The sequence below is a fragment of the Leptinotarsa decemlineata genome, unplaced genomic scaffold, assembly GCF_025532065.1.
Source record: "Leptinotarsa decemlineata unplaced genomic scaffold, Ldec_3_MD MMD2_P_RNA_scaffold_12, whole genome shotgun sequence".
Taxonomy (NCBI): Eukaryota; Metazoa; Arthropoda; class Insecta; order Coleoptera; family Chrysomelidae; genus Leptinotarsa; species Leptinotarsa decemlineata.
The window spans coordinates 15002385-15027900 of record NW_027412526.1 but is presented as its reverse complement, the minus strand read 5'-3'; the positions used below and the strand labels follow the sequence as shown (position 1 = coordinate 15027900).

The 25516-nt window shown below is 34.1% G+C and overlaps 2 protein-coding genes across 3 annotated transcripts in view; both read right to left on the bottom strand.

Moving 5' to 3' along the window:
* centrocortin (cerebellar degeneration-related protein 2-like) overlaps positions 1 to 25516 on the bottom strand; it is a 420172-nt gene that overhangs the window by 224665 nt on the left and 169991 nt on the right. The window lies entirely within an intron of this gene.
* The window catches only part of LOC141482113 (uncharacterized), a 28508-nt gene continuing 17634 nt past the window's right edge, over positions 14643 to 25516 (bottom strand). Inside the window, exon 2 of the mRNA XM_074174734.1 lies at positions 14643 to 16175. The gene's annotated coding sequence lies outside the window, so the exon portion shown is untranslated. The remainder of the gene's footprint in view (positions 16176 to 25516) is intronic.

Genomic DNA, 25516 nt, shown 5'->3' with positions numbered 1-25516 from the left:
TTCACATTCTGTCTATGAAAGGTTTCCGTAAAAATTATGTAAGTGGGATGAATTCATATTCTGACCTCGTTTAGGATTCAGGAGAATGTTTAGAGATGGCTGCAGAAATTCTGATAACGATTCCATTTACTCTCGAAAAGATTGATATTTTTTTAATGATAGGGGAAACTGACGATACTTGAAGGATACTTGACAAGACTTTTTTTTATTTACGAGACACTTTCAATTGGTAAATTTGACATAAATGTTGCACTTTCTGCCCACATGATTGAATGTACAGCATTTTGAAATTTTTTCTTGCTGATGCCTCATAATTGTCAAAGTAAGAATCGCGTAAAGTGTATAGAATGTATTCTAATACAGGGTTTAACGAAATTGGAAATCAATATTTTCATAGGCAGCCATGCAGGCGGCACTTGGAGCACTGAGTGTATACTGAGTGCCAACACACTCAGGCATCACATGCAATGAAAAAACTGACGAGTTTGACAGATCATCAACTCCATATATAGGCCCTGAACCACATGTGAGTGTACCAAAGTGTTTGGTAGGGAAATATAATAAATATATCACGTTTTTCTATTTTTTACTCTTCACATTCTATCTATGAAGTGGGATGAATTCATATTCTGACCTCGTTTAGGATTCAGGAGAATGTTTAGAGATGGCTGCAGAAATTCTGATAACGATTCCATTTACTCTCATGATATTTTTTTAATGATAGGGGAAACTGACGATACCTCAAGGATACTTGACAAGACTTTTTTTTATTTACGGGACAGTTTCAATTGGTAAATTTGACATAAATGTTGCACAATGAAAAAACTGATGAGTTTGACAGATCATCAACTCCATATTTAGGCCCTGAACCACATGTGAGTGTACCAAAGTGTTTGGTAGGGAAACACTTTGGAAAATGGGTCTATGAGAAATATAGTGAGTACTGAGAAAGTATATCAGAGAACACTCACGAGAAACTTTTATGAAGGGACCGTCCAAGAAGAGAACTGAAGAGTTGCTTCAACAAAGCGGGGATCGGCTCATAAAAAATTACAGGTCGAATCACTGGACACACAGTCCATTGAAAGAAAACTTCAGCCAAATGAAGCTGTACAACGAAGCTTCGATGCAACGAAGAGGTAATTTATTGATAACCCAGAATATGTTCAGAAGAATATGGCATACAGCCAGCAAGGGATCTGTTCATACTGGTGCAGGACACAATATTGTTGGAATGAGGCTGACGTGTTTCCCGAAAATTTGGGAGAAATGGACAAGTCAGAAGGCTCCCAAATAGAAAAAAAAAATACACATTACTAAAGATTTATGGTTTCAAAATCCTCAGTTTTCATTTCTGATTATAATTGATAATGATATGAAGAAAATACTTGAAATATCTACGGAATTATAATAACTATGAAAAATGTTTGTTTGAAGGTGGTTGACAATGTTTCGTGGTGTATTTCATCAGTTCGGACTTCCATTGTCTAATATAATATAAATTGATTTGAAATCCCAAGTTACGTCACGACGTTTCGATTGTTAGTATCCACAATCGTCTTCGGGTGATAACTCGATAACTCGAAAAACTCGAACTCGAAAAAATATAACCCCTTCAATTCAAATGGATTACTTATTTTCGAATGGTTACAATATTGAAGGACTTCATTGCTGCGGACCGTATGGGAAATTGGAATTTACATTTGTATAGTATTGAGCTAATGATTCCATTATTTCATGCATCAGGGCATTTTCCCTATGCGAAGACTTCACAAATGTATCTACAAGATATGAAAGAATTACAGCATAAAATGGACCCGACGGAGTTTCAAAAAAATTTTCGGAAGGATATTTCACATCTAGGCGTTCGGATAATTATTTTTGTGGCATTGCAAGTGATCAGACTATTGAGCAAACTTTGATGAAAGGGATGAGTGTCGAAGGAGGTCCTTTTAAACATGGAGTTCTGAAAGTGTTGTGTATAAATGGGTCAGAGGAGTTATTTACAGTAAAGATATTATTGAAGCTATAGAAAATTTTTGTGACATATCTTTCAACAAAAAGTAATCAACATATTGATTCAACAGATGCTAGAATAGAAAGGGATAATACATATGTCAAATTATTAGTGGATTTCTTCAAGCAACACAGCCCTTTTTCTGATACAGATGCTATTATGTCTATTGCTACTGGAATTACTGGAGATAAAGAGATAAATTGTTACGATGCTTTTGAAGCAAGTTTGAAGGCAATGAAAAAAACAGAGGGACAAATAAATTCTCTAGTGGCGAAAAATAGCAAAATTAAAATTCATGACGAGATTATTCCTGTTGACCCATTACTGCTGTTTCAACGTATTTGTGTTTCAAAAAAAACCGACGAAGAACTTAAAATTATATGAATTACGAATTGGCACCATATCCACTTGCTGTATTTGAAGATGGTGAACTGCGAAAAACAAAAAAAATCAACATTTCACGAATTATTTCCGGAAATTTCTATCAATTTAAAAAGTGTAGAAAATCTCTATTATGTTATTGACGGAGGCAGGTGTTACTACATCGTTGTGAATGGCAATTAAATAGAACGTTTGCAATGATATGTGACCATTATGTAAGATATTTAAAAAATAATTATAATAGTAACACATACGTGGTATTTGATGGGTATAAAAAAGATAGTATCAAATCAGCCGAACGGAATCGTCGCGCATTAAAAAATAAATGTGCAGATATTGAATTTGATGAACATATGCCTTCAAAAATTGCTCAAGATAAATTTTTGACAAATAGTAATAATAAAATTCGCTTGATAGAAATGTTGAGAATTAAATTAGCTGACAACAATATTTTTACATGCCAAGCGGAAAGCGATGCCGACAAATTAATTGTTGAGACGGCAATGAATTTGAAATCAAAAGATGCTTCAGAAGATATCGATGTCTTAGTGATATTAACGGCATTGGTAGATAAATATCGTGAAATATATTTTCTAAAACCATCCCGAGGCAAAGTTCAACAGAAGATATTTTCATCGAAATGTTTAGAAAAATCATTACCAAATTGTAAAGAACATATTCTTTTTTTACATGCCTTTACGGGTTGTGACACTACTTCTGCGTTTTTCAATAAAGGGAAAATTAAGTTTGCCAAAAATTTTGAGAAACGGATTGATTTACACGACTCAGTAAAAGTATTTAAAAATATCAATGAAGACCCCAATGATATATTGCAAGCAGGTCTAGCATGTATTTTGAGTTTATATGGCGCTCCGTTTTAAAACTCATGATTTAAATACATTGAGGTTCAATTCTTTCATAAGAGCAACAGCCAAAAATACGAGTGTTCTTTTGTCACCACTGCCTCCAACAACTGATGCAGCGATTGAGCACCTTAAAAGAGTGTACCTACAAATTCAGATATGGATTGGGGATGGAAGTATTCCAATAACATATACATCCCAATAACAATGAATCATTTACCTGCTCCGGATAATTTATTGCAAATGTTATTTTGTAATTGCAAAAAGGGATGTGGAGCTGCGTGTGGATGCAGAAAAAGTGGTTTATACTGCAGGGTAGCATGTTTACAGTGCAGCGGAAATAGTTGTTCCAATACTTCACCTATTATACAGATAGATGAAGTAGAAGAAAATATTTGATGTAGACAACAATGTAAAATATTTAAATAAACAGATTTTGTACTAATAATTTTTTTTTCTTTTCATTAGTCGTAATTATTTACCTTATTTTTTTAAATGTACACAAAAGAGTACGTTTCATTTATAATTAAACTGGCCGAGAAATTCCATTGTACATAGCAGCTGTCGCTCCGCTCTCCCCTCCACGTTTTTCTACCTGTTCGAGATTCCTACTGCTATTTTTATACACAGGTATCTTTGAAAAATGTTCCTATATGTCTACTCAGGTAAGATTTACCATATAAATAAAAAAAATTACTGTTTAAAGTGAAAATATATGGTCAAACATTAATTTTTTATAATAATTTGTGTAAACAATGAAAAAATGGAGTGCACAAAAAATTTTGGGTAAACATTGCAATTTATAGTTTAAGAAACAATATCCCACATCGATCATATTAATTCATTCACTATAACTCTAATCCGAGGTTTTACGGTTTTGAATGCTCCAGGCACTCCACTAATTATATAATAAACACAGTCGCTTTCCGCTGTCTATTCCTTGGTATGCTTAGATTTTCAAAACTACGTAACGGATTTTGATGCGGGTTTTGTAATAGATATAGTGATTTAAGAAGAAGGTTGATTTGTATATATAACATGCATAGTAGAGAAACACTGATGATTTTAGAGGTTTCTAATGTTATGTAGTAAATAAACACGGTTTTTTGGCGCATAGATTGCAAACGCTGGCTGAACCCTACGAGACATATCGAAATAATGTACTACTACAGTATTGTACATCTTGAAAATGTCTACAAAAAATACGCAATGGTATATGTCTAACTCTTAGGGATAACCCACATCAATAATTTTTTATTCTCGAGAAATATATGGCTTATATAAGAAGCGATTTTAAGCAATATAGCATTAATCCTTATCGAATTAAGAACCTCAAATACATTAAAAAAAAAGCTTTATTGTCTAACATTTTGCATTCAATATAGCATGTAATTGAAATAAATATTTTCGAAGGTATTACAGATTCGAAAAGCACGGACATAGCGTTGCGGCGGTACTGGTGGCGGGAGGAAGCGGTGCGCGAAATCACGCGACTGGAACTGCAGAAACGGAAACCAAAGAGGTAGAGAACTAGCCAGGCAGCTAGAAGAATTCGAGGACATCGCGGTAGTCGCTCCCGAAGCCCCAGCGTACTACCCGCGAGAAGACCAATTCCCAGACATACTAGACATCGCCATAGTGCAAAACATCCCTACATCGTAGATGGAAGTACTAGACGAAGGATCGTCAGACCACAACTCCGTCGTATTCACAATAGGAAGAGGAACTAGATAATCCGACAAAGAGAATCATCGACTAGAGCAAATTCCAGCACACCGTTCACGACACGATAGGAGACATGCCAGGCATTGAAACAAGGACTAATCTGAAGAACGCCACAGTGGACAACCCGTCTGGAAGAACTCAACACCGAAGACCAATCTGCGTGAAGAATGCAGAAAGTTCTTGTGAAAGGACACCGAAAACCATGTCCGCCTATACACGGCGAACAAAGAATCGTCTACACTGACCAAGAAAAAACGGAAGCATTTGTTAAAAACTTCGAAAGACAGTGTAGAGAGAAGTACAAAAAATCGAAAACCAGGTCGACGAGACGATACGAAGGATACGACGTCAACGAAGGGACAACGCGTAACCTCTGATACCGACATCACAGTGAAAGGCATCGTGAGTCATCTTTGAAAGACTAGAAGATCAAACCAGAGAAATGGGAATCTTACCAGATGAACAGTTCAGTTTCAGATCCGAATACTTGTCAGAGCTGCAAGTCCTGAGGATAGTAGACTATGCGACAGTAGGTTTGAACCTAGGCAAAGGATACCACACCAAAGCGATATTTCTAGACGTCTCCAAGGCGTTCGATCGAATCTGGCAAGATGGACTACTAGTCAAAATTGCTGATTTTGGTTACTCGAAACAAATGGTAGGACTAATCCCATCTTTTCTAGCTGACCGGTGATGCCGCTGTAGAGTACGACAAGAGCTGTCCACCATGCGATTACTGGAAGCAGGGGCCCCACAAGGTGCAGTCCTTTCGCCACAATTCTTCTCGGCATAGACAGCAGACGTGCCCGAGCCTGAGAACAACTTTAACAAGTTGGCACTCTACGCGGACGACACAGCTCTACTGACGAGATCAACTAGCCATGTGCAAGTTACCAGATAATTGCAACAGCAAGCGGACAGATTAGAGGAATGGGCCAACCTTTGGAAGATAAATCCTGACAAAAGTCGGGCAATACTTTTCTCCCGCAGGATGGTACACACGGAAGGAAACGTCACCTTCAATGGAAAAAATATTCCGTGGACCAACGAAGCGAAATACCTGGGAGACAAAACCTATATCCAAATATAGGTCGCAGAATCAACATGGGACTCTTGAGTGAAGTTGCTGATAATAAAGAACATACAGACCTTATTACTACCAATAATCCTGTATGCCTGCACTGCATGGGGCCAGTGCACAGCGACATACATACGAAATATCCAGACATTAATGAAAGCGTGCGTGCGAGCCGCCGTGAACGCTCCGAGATATATTCCGAGACCTGGACCTAAACATTCACTACGTAGACGCGTATATTAGAAAACTACCAGAAAACGTGTTCGACAGAATCTGATCACACGACAATCCAGCGCTACGCGACCCACACAAAGCAATAAACAGGGATGACCCCAGATTCCGAGAGAGAGACAAACACAAGAGGCCAACCAAGCAGAATCAGAGACCACCCCCGAGAGTAGTTAGCGCTTTGTCCTATATCACTTCATGATTACCACGTGTTTATATGTATATATTTAGTATCAGCATTGCGGCCGTTCGTAGCCGGGGCGGTTCGCTATTATACTTTTTTCCATATGATTCAATTACAACTCCGCTATTGAATCCGTAGCCATAATATAATAGGAACTAATCATATTGTTGATCCAACATATTGTCGTTTGTCAAAAGATCTCTTCTGTAAAAAACATCTTTTGAGAAAACAGATACACATCAAAAACAGATTCCATACAGCAACGATAATTGATTTGGACGTAACAGAAAGAAATTAGTTCTTATGTTCAAAACTACTTTAATCCTTCTAAAGTGGTGCTGATAAATGATCAGTGATTAATGTGGAATGACAATAGAATCGGTTCCACAATTGATCGTTGTGATACCCGCAGGTCACACCTCTAATATCATTGCCTACAGTGACGTATTTTTCCTGGCAAGAAAATCTAATATGCAATGCAACTTTGTGAGCAAAATAGTTCGATTATTGCAATTGTATGATCTACTTAGATCCTAATAGGTCACTCACCGCCTCAATATTCTGGCAATGAACCGCAGTTGTAATAAAACCAATCTCTGAAAACTCCATGTTATTATTGTGTTGATGAAAAATTGAATGAGTTTTCATAAAAACTGTATTGAAATATATTTTGGAAAACAAGACGAGACTATAACTGCTCAGTAAATGTCTTTTTTTAATATAGAGGCTTGATTTAACCAGCTTTTAACAAATTCAGCAGTCGATTTGAAGAAAAAGATAAATTCACCACGAACAGCATTTGTTCAGATTATTTCCTTCAAACTTATGAGAAAACTGAAGGCTATAGGCCACGAAAATCGAGTTTTGCAGCGATAAAACGCTTCTTCCCAACAGTATGCATCAATCTCACAATTTCAATCACTATCACAGTCCTAATTAAATATAAACAATGCAATCAAATATTCAAATATGAATAATCTCTACTGATACGAGTACAACTCAAATGAAAATTTAAATCAAATAAAATTCACCAATACAATGAACTGATGCAAGATACTGAAATGCAAAAAAAACAATTTCTACATTTTACCGATTCAAATAACCTACAGTTATCCTACAGAAATCTCCATATCTCAATCAAAACTTATTGGTATAATAAGATATTTTCAATTCGAATTGAAACATCATTCTAATAACCATAAGTCAAGTAAGTTGAGGAACTCGGGTGCCAACTACGCCGGTCAAGGTACGATAGATTTCAACAATAAAATCCTATTGTTGAAAAATACGAATTCAGTCATTTATGTAATCTGCTCATATATTTAAACATTGTGTCTTCAATAAGTGTACTTTCAAACAAATGCTCTCGTTAAAATTTCGCGTTATTCAGGTAATAAAATTGATATTTTGTTTTTATATCGATGCATTCAGCTAGGAATATTTCTAAAAATTATCTTTACGAATACCAATCGACCTAAAAATTTCCTCAGAAAAATGTCCAGTTTTTAAACTCAAAATTTATTATTTTGGAGCAATACCTATCGAGCAACCCGCAATAGTAATAATAATAGTAAATAATAAATTCTCGTGATTATCGATACAATTTTGAGGTCTTGTGGTATTGCTTTCGATAAAACGTGCAATGTATTCGTCAAATGAAACTCTGGTATTTCGACATTATGAGAAAAAAAAAATAGTTTGTGTCGTAGTAGCTCATAGAGATTTGTTTGATCAAACATTGATTAGAAAGAATGAGATAGGTGGCTTCCATACACTTAGAATAATATTAATTCTTTTGATTTTTTTATGAAATTATATGAATTTTCTGCTATATTGCACCCTATTTTTGCTCATTGTTTCGAGGTTCAGCTCAGTTCACCTCGAAGTTCACTGTTCAAGAACTCTTATATTTTATGTGGAATAAACTTTCCGAGAACGTTCTTCCGAATGGATTTAAATCTCCAGTGATTCAAATCCAATGTGAATCACTACTTTCGCACGGGCACCGCTCTTAGAGCGCCTTGAGGATTTTCCTATAGTGCTTGTGTTTTTCATTAACAAAATACTTACGTCAGTAATGATAAATTTCATTTAACAAATTCTCAACATAAAACATAATTTTATACCTATCGCTATACAATGGGTGGATGTGGACGGTCGTCATGAAAGGACTGCGGCAAATGCGGCATGGCATGATCGAGCATTTCGTCCGCTTCATTTCCGAATCAACTTTTCAAGGTCATCTAGATGCTGAACGGAATGATTCATCCGAGAACTTTAGAGTCACTTATTCCAAAATGAATGAAAGTGAATGTTAAACCGAGAATCCGGACTGCACTGCCGCAGAAGAATTGTTGAGAAGTTGCATGGCTTTTTTCTCACTTTGTGCTATGAAAATTATAAGAAAAATCTTCAAAAATGTTAGGTAAAATTTCCTTGTTCGAGTTCGCGTTAGTTTCTGAAAAACACTATTACGGTCGTATGTTGCGAACCTTGATGATAATTTCACAAGGACCTTATCATTACTTCTGCTGAGAGTATTAAAGAATGTTACTAGAAAATACTGCGACGTTGGCAAATGTATCTATAATTTAATAATTGAAGAGATATTTAGACGAATACAATATACACATGAACACGTTGGCATTTCATTCACATTATTATTGTCCCTCACACCATACACCAACTATCGTACGAGAAAATAAATTCAAGGGTAATGAAGATAGGTACTAATCTATTTCTAAATTGAAATCGATGGTTGAGAACATACTTTTTTGTGTGAATTTCATCAACGATAATATGCTGAACGCTGATGCAACACATGAAATTATTTGTTCTTCAGTGCTATTTCATATGAATCGTGAACAACTACGTAGAAGATAGGCACCATAACTCATCGGGAAGTCGTTATTGATGATGAGGAATAGGAAGGAGTCTGAAAAATTTCCTGAAGAACTGTACTCAATAGGATCGTTAGGTGAGATCATCAAAACCCAGAAGAAGTATCAAACAGACTCATGTAGGTAATGTGAGTAGGTTGAACGAGTATGGCCCTAGACTTTATAAACTCTCGAAATAACCTCAGGTCAATGAATAATCTAAACAGAATATCGGGAGAAATCAAGAAGCTGAAAAGGGAGAACAAAGTAAATTTTTATAGTGCAACTTCAGTCCCTTTTTGGCATCGCTCTAACGTCCCAGGAGATAACCCAGTGAATACTGAATTACCATGTAACCATGAAAGACTCTCTAACCTTTTGGAAATAGGACCAAATTCAACGTTATAATAACCCCTGCGAAAGAAACAACATCTCATCTTTTCGTTCATTATTATATTCTGTTTATCAACACTTATCTATTTACAATATTCTTGTTATGCTATAATATATATATATATGTACAAATTTCTCTTTACATCTTCCTACCATTCAACCCCCTTTTTATTCATTCTGTGACAATTATATCACTCCAATATCTGCTGATGTCCAGTTTCTAACTGCGAGGTCTTCCAATTCAAACCAACTTTCTCTTTTCCTGTGATTAGTATCATTTGAGGAAGGAATTCTATCCATATCCGTATTCGTCCATCATTGTTACAATATGTCCATTTCCCCTTTTCCTTTTTTATATTCACTGTCATTCTGTTCCAAACTTTTTTACCTTGTCTTACGTTCCTTGTGTGTCTGTATGGTCACTGGGTTTCTTCCTTTCGATAGGGTTTGCTTCATGGTGATAGCAAATGGTGGACACCAAGTATGTGTGCGACTTGCTACATTATAACGCTTGAAAATTACAGGACATTGCCGTTGATTATACGTATGGATCAAATCCATAACGTTTAATAAACCTATGGAAAATGCAACAAGCCTCAGTAGTGGCTTGTTTTCAATTGTAGTGGTTGCTTCGACTAGCAGTATCTTCCACAATTATAGTCAATTTTTACATTACAAGATTTTGACATAGGTTCAAAGAGATCGATTGGAGTTAGATTAAAGTTTGCAGCAAACCAGTATTCTTTAAATTTGGCATTTGATGCACTTGCTGAAAATTCTTCTGAACTGAATCGAATTGATCATTGGTATTATGGAAACGAATTTGACGAAACAATTCTGGTACTATTCACCTCTGAATTTTCAGTGGTATAGAAAGATTCTTTTTTTGGATTATTTCTCATTAGTAACGCTAATGATAAAAAATAATGATACTAGCACAAAAATGAAATTAGCAGAAAACAAATGATCATTTCAGATTCGAAAAAAAGGTAGGGATACATTGGTTCTTCAATTAAATTATAGTATTTACAATGTTTTGTATTACGGTTTCCTCTAATAACAAAAGGGTCATTTCCTTGAAACATTATGCTCCTAATGTCACGGAAATATAGCTCCAAAAGATCAAGGTTTCGAAAGACTTTTGAGGTTATGGTACTTATGCAGCTGAAAATCCATTTCGCAGAGTATCATCTTCAGCTTAAACTCCATTCCACAGAATATCATCTTCAACTGTGTTAGGAATCCTATCTTGAAGGTTAAGATCAAAATAACCTCGAGAAAATTTTTGACGGTTTTTTATAGAGGCATATCCAAAGTGATATTCATGGTCGGATTATTTTAAGTATATGAAATTTATTTTACACACTTTATATTAGCGTCACCTGTATGTATGTATGTTTGTTTGTTTGTAACGCTCAAGCTCCGGATCTGTGATTGACAGAATTGTCGACATTATTGCTTGATCTACTATTGGACAGGTGGCGCTGTACGTAACCTCCTTGATGTAACAACATTATTGCTTGATCTATTCGCGGGCAGATAGCGATGTACGTAACCTCCTTGATATATCGACATTATTGCATGATCTATTCGCGGGCAGATGGCGCTGTACGTAACCTCCTTGGTAAAATTCGAACTCACTTTACATGTATTTTTTCATTTGAAAAAATATTTTTTTTATCAACACGCGCGCTTGCTGCCTTATTTGTAACCCCCCTTTGCGCGCTTACTGCCTTCGGCTTGGTAGCTGATTTTCAGGCTCCCTCTCCGGAATTGGAAAAATTAAAAGATTCCAAACCAAGTTACGTCACGACGTTTTGATTGTTAGTAAACGTCGTGACGTGAAACGTCGTATATATATATATATATATATATATATATATATAATATATATATATATATATATATATATATATATATATCAGTCAATTGTGACTGCAATGTAGTTTAGTTACGGGTTTAATTTCCTTTGTGAAATTATTTTTATATTCTGTTCTTGTTTAAATACGTTTATGATTTTGCTACATTCAAAATTGAAAGATGAAGATCCGTTATTTGAAAAGTCAAATGTTGTTTACGAAATTCCCTGCAACAATTGTGATGAGATATATATATATATATATATATATAATATATATATATTATATATATATATATATATATATATATATATAGGTCAAACAAAAAACAATTTAAAAACCCGCATAGCTCTTCATAAAAGTATTTGTAAAAATTTAAAACGAAATTCTTGTGCTCTCACACAACACGTTCTAGATAATGATCATTCAGTCAATTATACTAACATCAAAATTCTCCATTTCGAACCAGATTCAAATAAAAGGCAATTTCTGGAAATGGCTGAAATCAAAATTAAAGAAAACAATATCAACAAAAAGACAGACATCGACAACCTCAGCAAAATTTATTCATTTTTACTAACAAAAAATATAAATCTGAATACATCCTGTAATATTAACACAGTATAAATCAACATGATGAACGACAATGATAAATTTGAAAAAGTATTTCACATTATTCAGTGTCAAAAAGTTGTCATGAAGATCACCAGATCTTACTATTTCAGACTATTTTTTATGGGGGACATTGAAAAATAGGATTTACCCTGGCAGAGAGATAGAAAATGTGGAAGACTCCAGATTGAGTGAATTTTGTTATTTTGTGTCGAAAAGTTAGAGATGATAATTGGAACAATGAGTTAAAGAAAGTATCAGATGTAAACGTATTATTACAAAAATTCTACTCGATATGGAATATCATTGAATTCATTACTGAAGGGCTCACTAGAAAAAATCGGTGGTTTGTGAAAGAAATAATTCATTCAATCGAAAAGAAGAGATAAGGAGAGTAAGCAAAATATTACTCTTTGAAACACAATTGAGTACAAATTAGGGAAAAGTTGAGGAATTTGATTGGATTGGAAAAAAGTAGGCAGATATATGAAATAGGTGAAAATCACATGATTCAAATGAGTTTTGGAATTGTATCGAAAGAAAAGTAGTATTTACTCAAATCATGGAAGTTGTCGACTGAATGGGAAATAATTGAAATTTAATAATACAGCAGATGCATTTGAAAACTATTTCTTATCTGTTTATGCACCAATCGAAGCAAAATGTGATTTGACTTTTGACAATGATAAAATTTCATTCAATAGCATATGTTTGATTTACCTGTGTTGGCCCGATTACCTGTACTTTTCCGTCACATTTGATGTTACTTCCCCTATCGCACCCCCAGAGCATGTCGCCGATTTTTTTAAATGCATTGCCCTATATTGTTTCGCATCATCAAATGATCCATGATGAGCAGAGTTCAACAAAGTATAAAACATATGGGCTGAAGCTACAAATTATTTGAGTTGAAAACGAACAACCCTGAAACTTTTGGAACAATGATTTTTCAGGAAAAATAAAAAAACACCTCTACGATAGTAACCAGGGGGACACATTTTGACATATTCACATTCGATCTAACTTTCCCTATCGCACCACCAGACCATGTCACCAGTTTTTTTAAATGGATCAATTGTTTTGCATTATCAGATATTCCATGATGATCAGGTTTCAATAAAAAAGAATACATTATGGTCTGAAGCTCATAGTTTGTAAGCTAAAAATTATTTGAGTTGAAAACAAGCGACCCTAAATGAACTTCTGTACAATCTGTTACCTAGGTTTCACAGGTGTTTTTGAAGTATACTTCAAAAAAGTCTTATTTTGCGCGAGAGGCGTGCGATCGCGCCTCTCGCGCGCGATCGCCATAATATTGAATGTGTGCTGGTCATATTTCGGGATAATATTGAAAATATGGATAATGACTGTTGGTCAAAAATCACCTATAGAGCATAAAACATATCTACAAAGCCGATCGCGATAATATTGAATGTATGCTGGTCATACAATCGGGATGATATTGAAAATATGGATGAGTGTTGGTCAAAAATCACCTATAGAGAATCAAACAGGTCTACAAAGCGTTAAAACGTTGTTTTTTTCTATTTCCAAAGCCCTTGTATAAAACGGATTCGAAATGATAACCAATAAATATTACCATCTAAGGTACATCGCAACAAACATCCTCCAGAGGGCGCAACGAGTGAATGCGATGGTAATCTTCATTACACACTACCGACACATACTAAATGTTAGTAGATAAAAGCGTTCCGCAGCAAACATCCTCCAGAGGGCGCAATGAGTGAATTTAATAGTGAACTTCGTTACACACTACTGACACATACTTAAAGTTAGTAGATAAAAGCGTTCCGCAGCTGAGTTTTGTATTTCTGTTACAGATATTTGCATATTTCAACAAATTCAAACATTTTTCCGCAGAAAAATGCCGCTCTTCGTTGACTTGGTGCACTATATCTCCTATTTTCCGTGGTTCCACCTTCTGCTTCGATAAGTTTGTTGGGGGTTCAAATGGACACCAATATGTCTTGGAACAATCATGTCGCTGGAATTAACGAAATTGCACGCATCATTCGATACCTAACAAAGCCTACCAGAACTCATAGTTACCGTAAGTTCTCCTTTGGTATCTTCTGACCATTTCAGTCTTTTGAGTGAATGAATTACGTCAAATGCGACCATCCGACTATTATTAAAGAAGATACGGTTCAGTGTCCTTTTGCCTCTTGGTTTTTCTTTGTTGACAAATTCAACATATCTTCTTTCATTTGATATGCTGCACGTGACGATGCGACTATTAGTAACGAAGATGCGGGTTAGTGCGTTTCTGACATATTGCGCCATCTTTGTTTTTTTTTGTCGAGATTGTGACTTACGACACGAAAGAAAAAAAATTCTTTCGAAACAAATACTTATATATGTACACTGAATTATACTGAAGATACTTTTCTCTACTCAGTTTGTATTTCAAACATTCGTTGTGTAATTCAATATTTATATGAAAGTAGCTGTTTCAGGAGGACTTTCTTTCAGTTTGTGTCTGAAAGTTACTTCTTTGCATGATCTACACATCCATGTATAGAGTTACTTATTTTCAAATTGATTACTTCCTTCCTTTTTTGGAAGATTCCCTCATCCCCTTTTTTTGTATCAAGATGGAGTAGTAGAAAGCCAAAAACTTTCTTCCCCAAAAAAAATATGCACTTATATTTCGTAGAATTTTCAATACGATTTTCACCACACCTTGGCAAAATTTCCAACATGTATGGGCTATTATTTCTCCAAACTGAAACTCACTTTCCAAGTGTAATTGATAAATCAACCGCAAACGTGTTATGATTTCGATATATTTTGAGGTAATAATATTTAATATCGAACGAATAGTCACGAAGAAACTTATTTCCATTGTATTACGAAAATTTTGGAACCGTTTCTGACGAGTGATCAACGAACACCGAATGAATTTCTTAATACCTGTTGATGATCTTGACATCCCCCAATATTTATGTGAATTTGAACGGATTTGAATTATTTTATGACGAATTTTCATATTTGTGTGTATCGTTACTTTGTTATGTTTATATGTTCAAGAACTCATCTCACTCCCTGCTATAATGGACTCGTCACCATATCTAATTATATTAATTTGTCATACAAATGAAACTCAGGTTATCTACACATAATAGACTCGTCCGGTATCTATATCAAAGGATGCTATTTTGAATGGGAATTTCGAAAAAACTACAATACGAAATGAATTTCCAAATATCATAATTGAAATTAAATGTCTAAAATCAATCATCTATAATAATGTCCTGAATATAATTCAAGGTATAATTATTTTGTGATAGATGCCTCAATTATTCTACAAGTCAGCAAAAATTAAATGATCATAATTTTTGTGCGAGAAAGTGAAGCTTTTGTTAAAACGACCCACCCAAAGAATCAGAATTTCAAATGACAGACACACTTATTTTCTTTATTTCTAAAATGTCCTGTTTTGTCAACCTTGTATCTTTCAATATGATGTTTATTCATCACTATAAACCCTCCTATATAATTTTTCGTTATTGCATATTTTCGACAACTTTTCCTGTATAATACAAGTTTTCATTTTCAAGATGTTTGCGACATGCATTTTATTTATTTTAGTAGTATAATAAAGCCATTTATATAAAATATCAACGTTATAGAGACCGTAGTTGAACGAATTTTCTTTGGAATGTTCCATACTAAACGGCGTGTTTTTCTTGAATTTTGGAATACACCGCCTTGAAGTCTTCTAAATTCACTACGGTTGTGTATATGTTGAATATGCGGTCTGTCCAACAAATCCCTGAATATCGACGAATGCTAGCCTCATAATGTGCAACTATAGACCGAAAAAAATGGAAACTGCTGAGATTTGAAACTCGTTCTGGAAAGGTTGCTGCGACGGTTTTGAATGTTGTTGTTGAGATGACTCTGACTGATACTGCACACGTTGATGTATTATTCTGAAATAAATTCGATTTTTCAATACAAACATACACAAAAAAAAATTTTTTGTCAACAGAGAGGGGATAAGGTCTTGCATGAAGTGATTGCTACACATATCAAAAGAAAAAATCAAATGTCATTCAAAATAACGAATCAAACCAAATATGCTGCACGTACTAAATGAAGAAAAAATATTGTATGAAAACACTGCTTTATGCGGATCATATCTATGTATGATAATTTTTGAGCCGAACAAAAAATATTGTATGCAACCACAAACTCTTTGCATATTATATGGAGAAAAAAATTGAAAACAGTACCAACCTTAATTTCGTACAATCTCAAATGAAACTACACGATTCGGTTTCCCAATGTCCATTATAATAGGGAGCCCAAGCGGGGATTTCGGGGTTTACTAAAGCGCGGCAGATCAATATACAGGGGTATACCTTGTACTCGGTTAAGTACCTCCACCAAATATGAGCCCCATACAGGGCTTTTCATGATGAGCGTTAATTAGCCGTCTCTGGCAAACTATTCAACGGATCAACCTGAAAATTCCACAGTATGCATAAGTCAATATGACCTACACGCCTAAAATATTTTAGACGAAGCGGGGTTGTCGCTTTTACTATAAAATAGCGGCTTCTTTGATTTTTCAAATGAAACACCCCGTATATAATATCATATTATGATTCATTATCACTTTGTCAACAAACTCATGTACTATTTCCCTATACCTATCTATTACCGTTTAGAAGATATAAATTAATTTCGATATTTTTTTTACCAAACATGAACTTTTATAAATACTGATAATCTTGAGCTCTCTTGCACTAAAACGATCAAATTTCAAATGGAGTGGAGTGATACTATAAGGATCTTCACTCCGAGTCATATTTTCATTTGCCTCATACAGGGTCTTCAAAAAATGCAGATACTTTGATCTCATGAAAAAATGAGTGGAACTCAATTTTTTCAAATAGAACACCCTATATATTTCAACATTTTTGAGCTCTACATCCAATTTTAGATTAACTTTGTTCAGATAATACTATTTCTATTTTGAACCGTTTTCGAGATAAACTGTTTCAAACGGAAATGGACATGATCTCCTTGTTCATAACTCATTTTTGTAAAACAGATTTCATTTGATGTTTCTCAATTAGTCACAGATAATACAATGAAAAGATAATTATTAAAATACTCCTCAACCATCGAATGAAACTTCTCTTCAAACAATAGTTTTATTAACGCTGAAACACGAACTGAAAATAATAAACCCATAAATTAATAAGTTAATTTAATCGTCAGTGTATTTCAGGATATGTTCAAACACATATCCACCTCTACTTAAACAAACATGTAATCTCTTCAAAAGAGTGTCATGAGTAGCGCTTCTGATCAAGTCTGGAGTCAAACTATTGAAAGCAGTTGTAACTCTCGATTTCATATCTTCCATTGTTGTTATTGGAGTACAGTAAACCATATTTTTATTGAAACCCTACACGAAATAATCTAATGGATTGCCATCTGGTGTTCTAGGAGGCCAACAAAAAGGTCCATTATTACTAATCCATCTGTCTTCGAAGATTTCGGTTGAAGCTTCGGTGACTGAATGAGAATTATGGGGTGGAGCACCATCCATTTGGTACCATACACGTTCTCTTCCTGGTCTATTATTCAAAATCATTTGAATTCCATTCCTCAGTAAATCTTCATATTTTGATGCATTCAAATTACCATCATAAAACTCGATATGAAAAATTGACTCATTCTTTATGGCACAAAATACATTGAATTGTCATCTTTCTTGAAAACCCCTTTAACGGACAACATGGGGATTTTCTGGCGCCCAATAATGACTGTTGTGAACTTGGCCTCATCTGTCCATATGATATTGTCAAGGAAATGTTCATCCTCTTGAGTCTTGACAAGTAACCATTCATAGAATTCCACTCTACGAGGTAAATCAGTCTCTTTCCAATGTTGGACACAGTAGAACTTATAGGGATGCCATTTATGCTTATTAAGAATTCGACAAATTGTCACGTAGGGTATACCTATCTCCCTTTGAGCCTCGTGCAGAGAAGCATTTGGAAATGCATGAAAGTATCCCAAAACTGTTATACCATTGTCATCATCATGCACTTTAGTCTTCTTACGAATGATTTTTTGACGGAAGGTTCCATTCAACCTACAGTTTTTTAGTAGTCGATTTATCACATTATTATTCGGCTTCGGAAGTTGTGGATATCTTTCATGAAATATGTTCATGTTCTACTTGCAATTCTATTGCACTCACCATAAATTATTAATAAATTTAAGAAATCTTCATTACTGTAACCTAATCTTGACATTATTCTCTATTATAATTGGTAGCTATCACAATCAGTCAAAACCACCAACAAAAGTGTGACGTTAAATAATTGGTTTATTTATTTTTCCAAAGCACACTATTAAAAAATATTAATGTGTACTGTTGTACGTTAGAGACCAATACCTCAATGTATACAAATTGTAACTTTTTCTAAGATAGGTAATACCAATTTCGAATTGACTGATCTGAGACAGTTAAAAAACTGGATCATAAAGAAATATTATTGAGTATAAAAAAAATGTTGAATATCCAAAATAAGTGATGAATTCAAAAAAACGAGCAAGAAAACCACGTCAGTTTCCGTTTGAAACAGTTTATCTCGAAAACGGTTCAAAATAGAAATAGTATTATCTGAACAAAGTTGATCTAAAATTGGATGTAGAGCTCAAAAATGTTGAAATATACAGGGTGTTCCATTTGAAAAAATTGAGTTCCACTCATATTTTCATTTTGCAAGAGAGTTCAAGATTATCAGCATTTATAAAAGTTCATGTTTGGTAAAAAAAATATCGAAATTAATTTATATTTTCTGAACGGTATTAGATAGGTATAGGGAAATAGTATATGAATTTGTTGACAAAGTGATAATGAATCATAATGTGATATTATATACGGGGTGTTCCATTTGAAAAATCAAAGAAGCCGCTACTTTATAGTAGAAGCGACAACGCCGCTTCGTCTAAAGTATTTTAGGCGTGTAGGTCATATTGATTTATGCATACTGTTAAATTTTCAGGTTGATCCGTTAGATAGTTTGTCAGAAACGGCTAATTAACGCTCATCATGAAAAGCCCTGTATATAAGACCGCCCGTGAAGGATAAAGGATCAGATTAGAGAAAACAATTGATCATTAGAAATTCTCGAGCGCGTCAGATTAAGGTAGGGTGAGTTAATTACATGCTAAAAAGTGTATATTCCAGTTATTTGACTATTTGAGAGTGACGTAAGGAAAGGAAAGGGGAGCAAATTTGTAAAAAAATAACGTCATCTCGACATTCTCGAGCGTAGCTGATTTTTTTATTTTGAAGGAAATAATTCAAGGATAACGAAAAATATATAATCTGACGATTTCCACAAGCCGAAATAACAAAAATTCGTCGATAAAGTTTAATGCGTGCAGCTGTGTGATACCTATATTTCTCTCTCCGAGTTTTTATTCCTCTTTCACTTTTTCTCTATTTATTAATCTCTCACTCTGTCCCCACCCTGAATTCTGTTGCCATGACGCCATCACAGATGATCACAGAAACTCGTTCGTGATGAAGATGATGATTAATTAATCAATTGATTATGGAAAATAAAATGTTTTTGAGCATTTTAAAAAAATTATTTCTTTTGAATTCATGTATTCTACTTGAAAAACATACATTTATTTATTTGCATGATATCTACTGAGCTTTTCAATTGAGCAATTTCAATGATTTAAAAAAAAATTAGAAAAATTTTTTTTTGTCAGATTAGGCGAATCCCTCTAGATAATCGTCAGATTATGAGACAACACGTCTAGAACATAAAGATGAACCATATATATCTTAATCTGACGCGCTTGAGTATTTCAAAATGGCGAATTTTGTCTTGCACATTATAATTATGGCCGCGAGTTTGCGTCAGATCGAAATCGTCAGATTATTGAATGAGAGCTTTTTTTTGTTGCACTTAACACCCCCTTAGAAAATCTGACGCGATCGATAAAATTTTTCTTCTTTTCACTTTTAACCCTCACGTACAACCACCCGCATCATGCAAACGATCAAATTAACATACGAACATTAATAAAAATACGTAGGACATTGATGCTATCAATATCTGACGCGCTCGAGTATGTCCATGCAACAGTATTTTTTACATATTTAAAAATATATAGCCGCCTTCCCCAACGATGAAATGATATATATAATATAACATTTTTTTCTTCTTATCATCTAAGCTTTGCAACCTTATATGTCTCTATGACGCTCGAGTAAATCCCCATTTTGCATTGTGGGCTCCTCTACTATTAACTCTTTGAACACAATATCGTATTTTCCTGATGAAAATTCTTCTAAGTGAGGGCGATATATATATATATATATATATATATATATATATATATATATATATATATATATATATATATAGAAATACGGAATAATGTTGGGGATGCAGTCAAAATTGCTGGGCTGTTGTTTAAAGAATACTCTTTGTTATATGGTCGAGCTTTCGAGAATGTTTATTCCCTTTATCAAGACATCTACAATAAATTGATAACATTGAAGCAAAATTGTAAAACAATAGATAAAAAGTACTTACTAACTTGAGGTTATATTAAAAAGTCGAAAATTTCACTGAGAAACACAAAAAAAAGTCCTTTTCATTATGCAGAAAAGTGTCACACATTAAAATTTTTATGGTTTAAAGAAAATATATATATATAAAATTTATTCAGAAATAACATAACACAACAGCCCAGCAATTTTGACTGCATCCCCAACATTATTCCGTATTTCTCCTTAACTAGTCAGTCAAGACTACCCATCGCTTTATATATATATATATATATATATATATATATATATATATATATATATATATATAATAATCAGCAATATATATATATATATATATATATATATATATATATATATATATATATATATTGTTGTTATTTGGAGATGATGATGTTGAAAATTAATAATTTATTTAATCAAATTTGATATTATTCCTCAGGTCGATACCTTATCCTCCAGATATTTCTTACCTTGATTAGCTCAGTCGGATTTCTCTAAGCATGCAGCGCCCTCTCTCTCTATAGGTAGAGTTCTTGGAAAGGTCTTGTTTGTTTTAAAAATATTGTGGCAAATAAATTTTCAAAAAGATAATAAATATAATATTGAATTCCAAAACTATGGCACTAATACAATCAACCTTAACCTTAACCTACCTACACCTGGGAAAAATATCTCAACTTTTAAATCATGAACAAAATTACACCACAAAGTACCACTCTATAATAATTGCTGTTCTGTGGTATAACCTTGTTGAAATTAATTTGCCACAACTTTCTCTGCCTTATGACAGATTACTAAAATGGCTGCTCAGTGAATGTTTACAAATCAATCAGCAATATCAATTTTACAACTGGTTATCGTTCTCAAAGTGTTTTAAAATAGTAAATGAATGTTCAGTGAGTTTTCAAACACTGAGAAATTGAAATATCTCTCCTGGATTCCTTCTATCAGCAAACAGGTTCAGTGATAGCGGTTTGAGTTTTATAAATGGTTTTAAATACCTTGAATTTTTCCTTTTGGTGCAGTGAATTGATCTGGATGTTTCTTCTTTCTACTCCAATTTTTCCAATTGATACTACGGTAAGTTCAATTGTCTGCTTTCCACTATATTTTTATTTATAATTCTGTTCTGTTTCCTATATATATTTTAATAATTTTGATTTATCAATTCACAATTTTAATTCAATTTTCAAACTTTCAAAAATTGTACGTGCTTCTCGTTCAAGCGTTGATCATCGACTCCCTTGGCTTCACCTTTCAACAAACTCCCCATCTCCTTGGTAACCAATTTTTGGAAAATTCTAGATGCTGTCAAAACCTTCTGATTTGTAAATTTTGGCACTTCACTCAAACTACACTTAGTTTATTTACCATTTGTACTCATAAATAAACTCCAATATCAAATATTTACAATATTGGTTGTTTTATAACAATTCATGTTCTATATTTTACAAAATTAATTTTTGAAATTTGCATTTGGCAAAATTCATGAACTCCTTTCCAATTCTTTCACCTAGTAGGCTAGACAATATTTTAGCTACATTTTTTTTTTCATATACTGAGTGTTTTTCCTTACACAAATATATATATATATATATATATATATATATATATATATATATATATATATATATATATATATATATATATATAAATTCTGAAATAAGTAGAAATTTTGAAATAAGACTGCGTGAACACGTCTGCTTCAAAAATCAAACCACAAGATAAATGAAGATAACCTCAAAATTCTATAAAGTCGATGTTTCAAAATTCAGAGTTTAGTTTTAAACTTGATAATGGGATCAAACCCGAAACCGGTCGAATAAATAAAATTTTCCAGTGGTATTTAGACAAAAGTGTTTTTATTCATTTCATTCAAGTGATCATGAATTACCATAAAGTAAACAAGTCATCAATCACACATACCAATTGCAGAAGTTTGATTGAAAACGCAGAATTTGTTGACAAAAAAATTAATAAACCATCGTATACTGAAACATATGGTATTTTCGGATTCCTTAGAGTGAGAATGTTTCGAATTCATCAAAAAACGACCATTTCCGGTCGTCCAATTTCGACATCAATGGATTCGTTTATACGTCATGAAACTAAAATAATCATTTTTCGAAGCCAAAAGGGCCTCATCACCTATTTTCATTATAATAGCCGCAACAGACCGATGTGTACTTATTATTTCAAATGATTTCATTTGTAGATTATGAAAAGTATAATATACAGCGTCTACTGTGAAATAACATACAAAGAATTGCACATTGAAAGAAAATCATTGAACAAACTTGAAATTGAAAGTTGTTGGGTTATGAACAACTACGGGTGTAATCCAATTGTAAAACCTGAATGAAATGAATAAAAACAATTTTGTCTAAATACCACTGGAAAATTTTATTTATACGACCGGTTTCGGGTTTGATTCCATTATCAAGTATAAAACTGAACTTTGAAACATCGAATTTATAGAATTTTCAGGTATGCTGCAAGGACAGGTATTTGAGAGACAGGATGCCAACTTGAAATACCATCCTGAAAATTCTAGGGGTTGTTAAACTCTTAAATTCCAGAGAGGAGACCTACATAAATCAAGTTGCTCGTTAAGGGGTATATGTTTCTGGTCTTTATTTGATTTGTTAATTTCCATGGCCTTTAACAGATTCATTTTCCTCCCTTCATTACATATATGTAGGATTTTGAGGTTATCTTCATTTATCTTGTGGTTTGATACTTGAAGATGTTCGTACATTGCAGATTTTTTGTCCAAACAGGATATCCCTTTGAGGGATCGCAGGATGAACTGTTGAGTTGTTATATTTTTCCTTAAATCTGATTCATTATTATTAATATATCACTTTCGCGCTTCTAATTTTCATCGAGTCGTTCACGCTTAATTTTACAACCGGCAACGCTACATTGCCCCATAAACAACGATTTATTTTACAACCGATAACACCTGCTGCTCTAGGAACGTAAACCCCCGATACCATCCCCATCTCTCTTTGACTTGATTACGTCACACGCGTCTCTCGCTCTAACACACACATACCATCTTTATATGAAATATTAATTATTTCCCAAATATAAGTATATTTTCCTATCCTCAACATGATAATGACGATTACAACTTCCCTAACATTCTACGGAAATCAACAAAATGCGGTCAAGTGTATAAAATGAGTCAATTTCGGCCCGACAAAACTTACGCTGTAAATACCAATCATTCAGTTACTTTCAATATCTTACGTTGGTGTAGAGGCTAGAGACAATGTCCACCACGCGGACGATCCGGGCTCAAAGCTCATAACTATAAACTTTTTTAATTAGGATCACGTGACAAGGGGGCCTGAGGGGCGGAATCTCAAGGGGACCGAGGTGAATCTCTTCGATACGCATTCCATCCTGCGTCGATGACGTCACACGTTTTCCTCTTCCACTAAGTAAAGTTTCTCTCTGAAATACTTACCAGTGACGCACGACCTTGAAGTAGGCTCGTATCGGTGTTGTTCATCTACTCTATTGGTACTGCAGTGTTAGGGCACGTTGGACTGATGGAAAATTAGCAATATCTTACTAAGTTATCTCGAGAATCAGGAATCAGTCGTACAAATAGTTTCAGGATCCTTCATAAGTACACCTTCAAGTTCATACCCAAAGACCTCAAAAAATGAATATTTGGGCAGGAATTTTAGGTGACCACATCATAGGACCTTTTTTATCGATGATAATTTGATTAGTGATGAATATTTGGATATGTTTGAGAATCGAATAATATCGTGTATCAATAGAACAATAATTGAGAAGGATATAAATTCATTCGAAAGCAAAATAGTTTTTCAGCAGGATGGTGCTCCTCCTCATTATACAGCTCCAGTGCAACAACTTTTGAATGCTCTCTGATGACAAATTAGGTTGTTATAAATTCAAAACTTTTCATTTGCATCTGAAAGAGAAATTTCAACCAGTGTTTTTGAAACCTCGATCTATCTCTTTAACGTTCAAAGAAAAAGTCGAAGATGAACTAGATAAAATGGAAATAGCTGGTATAATTTCACAAATTGAGACTAGTGAATAGGGCACGGCTCTAGTATCTGTTTTGAAGGAAGATGAAAGTTCAAAATTGGCATGTGATTTTAAGGTTACCGTCAATTTCAAATCAAGATAAGTAGATTCGGATGGTTTGCGTACGCACGTGCGTCGATAGAAAATTTCAAATTTCACATCAGGGTGACAGTAAAAGTGCCGCGAATATTTTTTTTTTGAAAAATAAAGTCAGTTTCGGGTCTTGAGTTGAAAAAATTGAATAACATTTAGAATTGATTCAGTGTATTTAGACTACCTAAACAGTAAACATTTCCGATATTCTGTGACGGAACCATAAAAGGGCCTGCAATTAACATAAATTAGCACATCTGGCAAAGACAACCGGCCACCCTATCAGAGCCGTACCAAAGTGAGGGAAAAGTTTCAGGGAAGCTGCATCACAGAGTGAGTGAAGACACATATTGATTTGGCCAGTTCCAGTGGCGTACAAAATTCTATTGATGCGCAGAGCGTCTCATTGGCATCCAACACACCACTTGGATTTGTTCCATACATTAGAATGCAATTTTGATTCATAATGGTTAATTGCGCTTTCTGTTCATCATCTGTTAGCCGAAATAGGCCTGGTATTATTTGCGAGGGCTGCAAAAACGAATT